Here is a 10,000-nt window from a genome sequence, read left to right on the forward strand (position 1 = left end):
TTCTATTTTTAAATCACAAGGTCGTTTAGCTTCACCACTCATATAGCGAATTAATATTTGTTTACGTGCCACTCATATAGCGAATTAATATTTGTTTACATACTCAAAAACTGAAAGCTTTTTCATTGTTCTTATTTCCGTTGGCCCAAGACCCAGTAAGAGGATCCCGCAAGATGTAGGCCTATTTCAATCCAAAAGTGTTTCGCCAGGGAATAAAATATGTCTTTGCGAATCGCCTAAGAACTGCCCCGAATGGCGAAAGGCCGGTCAGCTGAGGCGGACGGTGTTCCGAACCCTAGCTGGACTACGTAAGGATGCTTCGCTATGTTTTATCATTCAGTGTTCCCGAAAGCTTATGCGTACTAAGGTCGGTTGGCTTCTACTGACCTTCGATCGACGGGGAGCAACATTCGCTTCGGTACACCCATGTGGGGGAGGAAAGCGCCAGGAAGACAATTGAACGTCTACCTACAAGAGAAGTGTTTACTCTCTCTCTCTCTCTCTCTCTCTCTCTCTCTCTCTCTCTCTCTCTCTCTCTCTCTCTCTCTCACTCTCACTCTCACTCTCACTCTCACTCTCTCTCTCTCTCTCTCTCTCTCTCTCTCTCTCTCTCTCTCTCTCTCTCTCTCTCTCACTCTCTCTCTCTCTCTCTCTCTCTCTCTCTCTCTCTCTCTCTCTCTCTCTCTCTCTCTCTCTCTCTCTCAGGCGTTAACTGGAAAAGAGCGGATCGCTGTCCCATGGGCGATTTCCGGCGCCAAGTACTTGCGTACAAGTGACAACTTCCCAATGAGAATCTGGAAGAGGAAGCGAAGAGAATTTTATCTTAATAGACAGATAGAGACAATGAAGATGAGGACAGTCGGAAGGCGAGGAATTATAAGAGGAACGACTTGATAATGGTACTTACAGGATGAAATATAGCTTGGCAGTTTAATGTGCTAGTTAGTTGAAAGATATCTATGTAATCTAATCATCATCCCGTACCTTTATCTCTAAAATAGGTACATTCCAGTCGATAAGAAACTAGATCTATTCACATGCGTGGCTGTCTCTGATATCGTGTTATTCTAAGCACATTTATCTGTATGATTATGTTGGGAAGTGAAAACTACGTAAAACAGCATTGTTCTAGTCATCGCTGAACTAATGACTAATCGATGAACTATGAAAGAAGCCACAGATATGACATATTCAGAAAAGCAAAGAAAAAACGAGATTTTTCGAGAGAAAGTCGGCGATATTATGTTAATGGGACAGAAAAATGAAGAGGCACGTTTGGGACTAAAAGGAAAAAAAGAAAGAAAAATAACGCACATACATGCATCTATCTATCTATGTGTGTATATTCATACGCATGTATATACGTTAAAATCCTTCCATTTCAGCAATGCACAGCAGGTCATAAACCTTTAAGGGAGGCAGTAAATCTTTCGAGAATGTTAGTAACACCTAATCCTTTACACAGGAAAAAGGCAATCCCACCCCATCTTATCGTATTTGTTTCACAGGTGTATCACTCGTTTCCCCATATGCTTACTACGCGTGAGCCTTCTTCCCAGTAATGAGTCGGCGTCCGTTATACCTGCCTAGCACCTGACCACAGCATTCCCCGGCGCAAGCATAACCCAAATTTCCGTCGACCTCACCTGTTCTTTCCTCTTACTTGGCGACAGGAAAAAGAAATTACGGAGAGTCAAATGAACTTTATAAAGCATCTCGCAACTGTCTTGTCTGGGAGCTCACTTCAACCTTCGCTTCAAGACTATCATTTCCGGGCATTGCTCGGGCAGCGTCAAGTCTGACATTTTATTTCTTGAACGGGTTAGAGCTTTATTCGTGTAAGAATGTCTAATGATTTTTCGGTAATGTTGAAGTATAAGCTGTTAAACTTTACCACATGACTGGGCGTTTAAGGCGAAGGAAGGAGGGCTGTTTAAAAGGACATACGGAAAGGTTTGATTTCGCCGAATGCGGAGACGTTTCTCCTTTCGCCAAATTGCGCCACGGCCTCCCGGCAGGGGCCATGGCCGAGTGCGCTCACCAATATCAAGGCCGATATCTAAATTTATGGTCAGTTTACTTCGCTGAGCACAGTCGTCTTTCCTTAGGCCACACTTTGCATGGGAAAATGAGGGTGTAATCGCAACATTTCTTCGGAATGAAACCAAAATTTACCTTAACGTACGCGCCATGCTGCGTATAGTTCAAGCCACGTGTTGAAGAGCCCGCGTGTTCTGCGTTGTTGATATCGACCAGCTACCCCTTTAAAGATGTTTATTTTCTCTCTTCCTGGTCGCTTAAACTTACAGTTTCGATTACAGTTCTAAGTAGAATATAAGAAGGATTTCTTTCCACGGCTTCAGCGTAAGTACTGGGCAAAGATTAATCACATATTCGAAAATCTTCCCTTGATAATGGATATGCTTTTCCCTTTTACCGTAAGTTGCCAATCGTTCAATTGCTGTATATCCTCAAAACTACTCTCTTTCACCAGCCATGTCTTCAATTAATCTACTGAGATACCTTTGCAATAAAGAAAGAACACCAAAAAGGTAGAATAACGGCTTATTGTTATAAACCGAACGAGAAATGAAATAAAGTAACCGGTAACCGAAGGTGTTTCGTCATGAAAGAGGTTCGTCGAGAGTCAGTGATCAGTCTGAGGCAAGACACCGAGGAGGATAGGTGAGTGCTGAATCAAATTTGCCCGTACTAATGTTCGATCGATTCAGTTGAATTAGTGCCACCACGAAACGATACAGTCTAAGCGCCGCCTCAGCTTGAACGAAAGAGAAATATCACAAGAAGAGGAATTTTGATCCGTACGCAGATGTAAATACGCAGTCTCCCTCCACCTCCGCCTCCTCCAGCTGACTATGGCGTAAAGTTTAACAGCTGTAAATATATCCTCGGCAAGCTTCCAAGTGTCACAATCACCTATGCCGGCTCTCTTGTTTGTGCCCTGTGCCATATACCCCCTCCCATCAGCCTTGTAGGTCAGTTGCCTTCCCAGGAGGATTTCGAAAGGGCAAGTGGATTTTTTCTCTCTCTCCCTCTCCCTCTCCCTCTCCGTTATTCTTCTTATCGGCATATGCATTTCTTATCTTTCGCCTTTTTTTCCGTTTGTTACCGAGATTCGTCTTCCGTGATAATAAGGAGAGAGGTTGCGTAAACAGTGCCAAGGAAATGAAGAAAAGAAGAAGAGGCTGTAGTTGCCAGGAAGATGAATTCTTAGAGTTTTGTGGGAGCCGGCAAAGGCAAATGTTTTTCCAGCCCTCTCCTGTGTAGAGTTTGGAGAGAATTTACCCGTGCTGGTGTGCGTTACTCCATCTCCTTTTATCAGTTATGGCTTCAGGGTCAAGGCAGTTTGGACATGGTCTGTCGGTAGAGGTGATAGGCCTATGTAGAGTGTAGTCTGTGTTAGGCTCAAGACGTTTCAGTGTGTTCCTGGTGATGGAAGTCTTTGAAGTGCTTTAAGGTGGGTTGTTCTGTGGCCCTTTGGGATGCTCCTAAGCTGTGCTGTGCTTTCAAGATCTCAGATGCCTGAAAAAGGTAGGCAAGGCTACAAAATTCTCAATGTGGTTATACACTACTTGTAGATCATTTTGACAGTTATTCATATGAAGTGACATTCTGCTTGCATTAAGGGATTTCAGTTTGAGGGTGTTGATTAAATGTCGCAGTGTGTGTTTGTAGTTGTTGTTGGCCCAGATGCGGTGCCAAGGGACAGTCTGCCAGGTCCATCAATAGCTTGCAGTTGTGTTGTTTGAGGAAGAGGCATCATATATAACTGTATCTTGCTGTGTCTGCGCAGAAGCTTGCAAACTCAAGTGGACTTTAGTGAAGGAGTAAGTTCTATGGGGAAAGATACATTAGGTGTCTTAAAGGGCTTGTAAGAGTATCTGATTAATGATACAATTTTTGATTCAGTTCATTGCTCTCATCTGTTTACTGCTTATGTTTTAGCTTAGTTTTGATTAGTAATAGAATATTTGGCTTTGGTTAGATTGATAATGCAAGTCCAGCAGTATTATAGCAAAGTGCTAAGTTATGACACACCTTAAGATGGGTTAAGACAGTGCCTGATGAATGACTTTTAAATTGTGAGAGGCAGTTGCCCTAAGTTGCCCCTCTGAACCTCAGGCTGTTGGCAGTAGTTGAACCTGTTGGCTTGGAGCCCCTCTTGGTCCCAGCTGTGCCTACTATGTGTGTACTGTAGCACCTCCTCATTGCTTTTCGTTGCTGTAATACAAATGTTTATAGTATTTCTTGATCTTCCACCTGGTTAGAAAATGTTGTTTTTTGAGGATGTGTCACAGAAAGCAACAACAATGTATTGGCTGCGACATGTGAGCAAAGGATATTTTTGGTGTGAACAATAGTTTTTCATTCCTAATAACGGTGTTCTGAATGACTTAATAATTAAGTGATTGTTATTCATATATGTTTTTAAATTTGGATGGATTTTGCTTTTTTGTTGCGTTACGTTGGAATTCAAATATCTGGGAGCAAGATACGGTAAATTTACGATGGATACCAATCAGGGTTACAGTAAAAAAAGTGTATTGAATGATTACCTTGATAAAACTTACACTTTTCATCTATGGAGATACATGACAGAGAAGAGAGGAGACCGATACATCTTTTTCTAAGTTCTTCGCCGTGTTGACATCGTGAATGTAAACAAAAATTATGGCCACTTTTCTCTCAGCTTGGAACTTAAATAATGTTATAACCATTGATTACAGGTGCCTTGGGCTACTTCAGAGTTTATATCAAATCTCTTAAGAGTGTTAATTGGATTGTAGCTATACTGGTGTGTAGTGAGAATAAAGCAAGCTTAACTTTTACAGACCAAAGATAAAAATTCTCATACTAGTTTATAAATGGTTTGCCCCATTGTTTGCCCAACATATTAAAATGTAATTCTTTATAGTCCCCAACTCCATGTTAATAATCTAAGTTGCCATGCCTGGGTGTACCCTTTGGGCACTGCCCGAGGTGAGGGTTGATGGGGGACTGTGCCCCCCAACACCCACCGACAAGCATCGTCTCCACCATGGTATGCTCGGCAAGATAGAGCTGAAACCTGGGAGTGCTGAGCAATCTTTTTTCTTTATTTATGATGTTATTGTCCGAGTCTGTAGATTATTTCTTGTACTGATGACTGCAACTTTTTGTCCTGTACAAGAAAAGCATCTTGAATTTGCCCGTACATAGTGCACCCATACCTAAAAGATTAATCTGTTAGAATATGGGCATTGTTAACAATAGGACTGTATTAAGAAATTGTCATGGCCTCTTCAACTCTGGCACTCGGGTAAAGACCAACAAATCACCGCCCCATAAATTCAAGCAAGATAAAGCTTATACTAGTTATTATTATTATTTTTTTTTTTACAGTAATCACTGAGGTGGTGTACAAGCTCTAAGTCTGATAGAAAATAAGTGGCAGAGATATGTTGCTCTCAGCTGGAGCACATACAGGCACAGAGGTTATTGCAAAAAACAATGACCTCTATGATATTCATGATGCTTTTCTCTTGTGTATTGTGAATTTTTCCTAGTCCGTATCAATAACTGTATCTGAGTGTTGAAATTAGAAAAGATTTGGATGAATTACTAAGTTAAAATTGAGTGGATGACAGTTTTGTGGTGTGAGGGTTATTGACCGTGTTGAACAGTGGAAAGAAGTAAGTAATATTTGCTCAAGCAAATTCTAGATTATCATCAAGAATCTTGGAAAAATGTCATCAGTTATACTGGTATTGTGAAGCGTGGAATGATTGAAATAGCAGAAGGTGACTGATATAGTTACATAACCTCTCATAGTTGTGTGTGGTGAGTGTTTATGAAAATAAGTTTCGGCATATGAAAAATGTAAGCTATTTCACTACATATAATTACAAGAAGATTGCCAAATATATTTTTAAACCAGAAAGTTTGCATTCTAAGAAAAAATGGTGCAATGTGAATGTTATTATACACTTGGATATTCTGAAAAAAAATTCAGTCACTTTGTAGGGATTGCATAAGAGAAAGAAGCAATGAATGACAGAAGTTATTGCTTGCATTTTAGTTGAAATGTTGGGAAGTTACTCAATTTTATAAATACAATGTGGTATATGTATTTATTATAAAAGTATGGTTAATTTATTTGGAGTTCAGCATAACAGAGTATGGTTTTGCTGTCATGAGTAAGCTGTATTTGAGGAAAATAGCTGACACATCTCTTGGATTTGTGTGCAGAATATTTGCAATAGATTAGAAAAAGTAACTTTGGTAGTAAGCACCATATGTTCCATCCAGATTTCCAAGAGGGAAACATCAGATTTGTACTCTCATTCTATGATGGACATTATTCTAAAATTGCATATCAGTGTGTTTGAAAATGGAATTAATGTGCTCTCTTTGCTGGGTGTGTCAAACCTGCTTTTTACCCATAAAGTTGCGGCATTTCCAACTTTTGATATTTATTCCCAAATATTGTGATTTTCACTTCAGAGCATTTGAATGTGTGCTTATAGCAAATCAGTTTGTATTGAGAGGACCAAGTGCACAGGTGTGGTACTTAGTTTGAGGCTGAAATTCCTATGGGCTCATTATTTTAGCCAGGTGTGGGATCCAGGTAAAGTGAGAGTGACCATTTTTATCAGTTTTATTAGTATTAACTTAAAAGGTACTAGTGTATTTTCATGAGTGAAGTTACTTTAATGATATATGTAAAACAAAAAATGGAACATATGATAAGTTGTTTATTTATTTTTAGATATCACTGAATAGGGGAGATAGATATGTAGGTTTAATTTCTGTATATTAATATTCAGTTGATATAAGAATATAACCTCAGTTGGTAATACAAGAATATGACATGTTTACTAACAATTAGAGAAGAACAATTATAGTAGGCTACAAAAGGAACTATGACTGGAGTGACACATGTTAGTGGGGAGACATCCTTCACTTTCACCAGACCATGTGATACTGACCTCCAAGTCATCCCGAGGCCACTTGTGCTAGTCACGGGTTTGCCACCAGAGGGAGACCTGTGGCAAGGGTTCATATAACTGGAGGCAGTGTTTAATTTTGGTGGCATGATATGATGAGGAAAGCAGATATACATCCAGAAAGAGAGATGGAGGGTAATTTGGTGAAATATATTTTTTATTCTTCTTTCATCAAATGGTTTCATAAGCTTCATATATAAATTTCATTTCTACTGCACTGGCATGACTGCTTGCTATGCCGAATATAATGAATATTTTCTGCACAAAAGAAATTGCACTGAACAGATTGTAGATAAAAGAACAACTCAGAAACTAACTGACAAAAACTGATACCCAGGCATAGAGGTGATAAGATGGGTCGAGGCATTTCACAGGTATTGTTTGACAGTGCGCTAGTCTGGACCTAGATAGCATCTTTGCCTCTTGTGGGTCTTTGTTTGCGCAAAGACCCACAAGATGTATGTATATATATATGTATGTATATATATATGTATGTATATATATGTATGTATATATATATGTATGTATATATATGTATGTATATATATGTATGTATATATATATATGTATGTATATATATATATGTATGTATATATATAAGCATGTATATATATATGTATGTATATAGATATGTATGTATATAGATATGTATGTATATAGATATGTATGTATATAGATATGTATGTATATAGATATGTATGTATATATATATATATATGTATGTGTATATATATGTATGTGTATATATATGTATGTGTATATATATGTATATGTATATATATGTATATGTATATATATGTATATATATATATAAATATATAAATATATATATATAGATAGATAGATAGATAGATAGATAGATAGATAGATAGATAGATAGATAGATAGATGTATATGTATAGACACACAACATGTATATTTGATCAATATATATGTTTATATATATTTATTTATTTATATTTATACATGTATATTGTGTTCATATATATACATACCTAATATATATATCTCTATATATATATATCTATATATATATCTATATATATATCTATATATATATCTATATATATATCTATATATATATATCTATATATATATATCTATATATATATATCTATATATATATATCTATATATATATATCTATATATATATCTATATCTATATATCTATATCTATATATCTATATCTATATATCTATATCTATATATCTATATCTATATATCTATATTTCTATATCTATATTTCTATATCTATATTTCTATATCTATATTTCTATATCTATATTTCTATATCTATATTTCTATATCTATATTTCTATATCTATATTTCTATATCTATATTTCTATATCTATATTTCTATATCTATATTTCTATATCTATATTTCTATATCTATATTTCTATATCTATATTTCTATATCTATATTTCTATATCTATATTTCTATATCTATATTTCTATATCTATATTTCTATATCTATATTTCTATATCTATATTTCTATATCTATATTTCTATATCTATATTTCTATATCTATATTTCTATATCTATATTTCTATATCTATATTTCTATATCTATATTTCTATATCTATATTTCTATATCTATATTTCTATATCTATATTTCTATATCTATATTTCTATATCTATATTTCTATATCTATATTTCTATATCTATATTTCTATATCTATATTTCTATATCTATATTTCTATCTATCTATCTATCTATCTATCTATCTATCTATCTATCTATCTATCTATCTATCTATCTATCTATCTATCTATCTATCTATCTATCTATCTATCTATCTATCTATATATATATATATATATATATATATATATATATATATATATATATACATGTGTTTATATATATATATATATATATATATATATATATATATATATAAACACATATATATTTATATATATATATATATATATATATATATATATATATATATATATATATATATATATATATATATATACAGGATGTGTATGTTTTTTTTTAAGTATATAAGCCTTTTTATATGTATTTAAGTGTTTTTTATATTTATATAACTATTTATTTATGTATATATGAATTTTCATATGTATATGGTTTATATGTTAATATGTATTTTTATGCGTATTTCTATATTTGTATATTTTTCTTTATATACATGTATAAATAAGTATATTTATATCTATAATTATGAAAATATATGTATTTGATGTATATATATTTGTATATATATAAAATTATGAAAATAGATATATTTATATGTATATATACTTATATGTATATATGTATATATATTTATATGTATATATGTATATATATTTATATGTATATATGTATATATATTTATATGTATATATATTTATATATTAGGTATATATATTTATGTATATGTGTATATATATGTATTTATATTTGTATGTATATGTTTGTATAAATATAATATACATATATATATATATATTCATATATATGTATATATATACATATTCATATATATATATATATATACATATTCATATTCATATTCATATGTATATATATATATATATATATATATATATATATATATATATACATATTCATATATATATACATACATATTGATATATATATATATATACATATTCATATTCATATATATATATATATATATATATATATATATATATATATATATATATACATATTCATATTCATATATATATATATATATATATATATATATATATATATATGTATATATATATATATATATATATATATATATATATATATATATATATATATATATATACATATATACACACGCATATTCATATATATGTATATATATACATATTCATATATATATTCATATATATATATATATATATATACATATTCATATATATATATATACATATATATATATACATATTCATATATATATATATACATGTTCATATATATATAATATATATATATATGTATATATATGTATACAC

The 10,000-nt window shown here is 32.9% G+C and overlaps 1 protein-coding gene across 10 annotated transcripts in view; it reads left to right on the forward strand.

The window, feature by feature from the left end:
• Window positions 1–2,567: 2,567 nt before the first annotated feature.
• The window catches only part of Ogdh (oxoglutarate dehydrogenase Nc73EF), a 60,186-nt gene continuing 52,753 nt past the window's right edge, over window positions 2,568–10,000 (forward strand). For 8 of the 10 annotated variants that reach the window (XM_070140222.1, XM_027364419.2, XM_070140225.1 and 5 more), the window contains exon 1: window positions 2,568–2,685. The gene's annotated coding sequence lies outside the window, so the exon portion shown is untranslated. Of the gene's footprint in view, window positions 2,686–2,916; window positions 3,029–3,725; window positions 3,849–10,000 lie in introns of those variants that run through there. The other 2 variants (XM_070140223.1, XM_070140224.1) reach the window with 2 other exon arrangements.

The sequence above is a fragment of the Penaeus vannamei genome, chromosome 26, assembly GCF_042767895.1.
Source record: "Penaeus vannamei isolate JL-2024 chromosome 26, ASM4276789v1, whole genome shotgun sequence".
Taxonomy (NCBI): domain Eukaryota; kingdom Metazoa; phylum Arthropoda; class Malacostraca; order Decapoda; family Penaeidae; genus Penaeus; species Penaeus vannamei.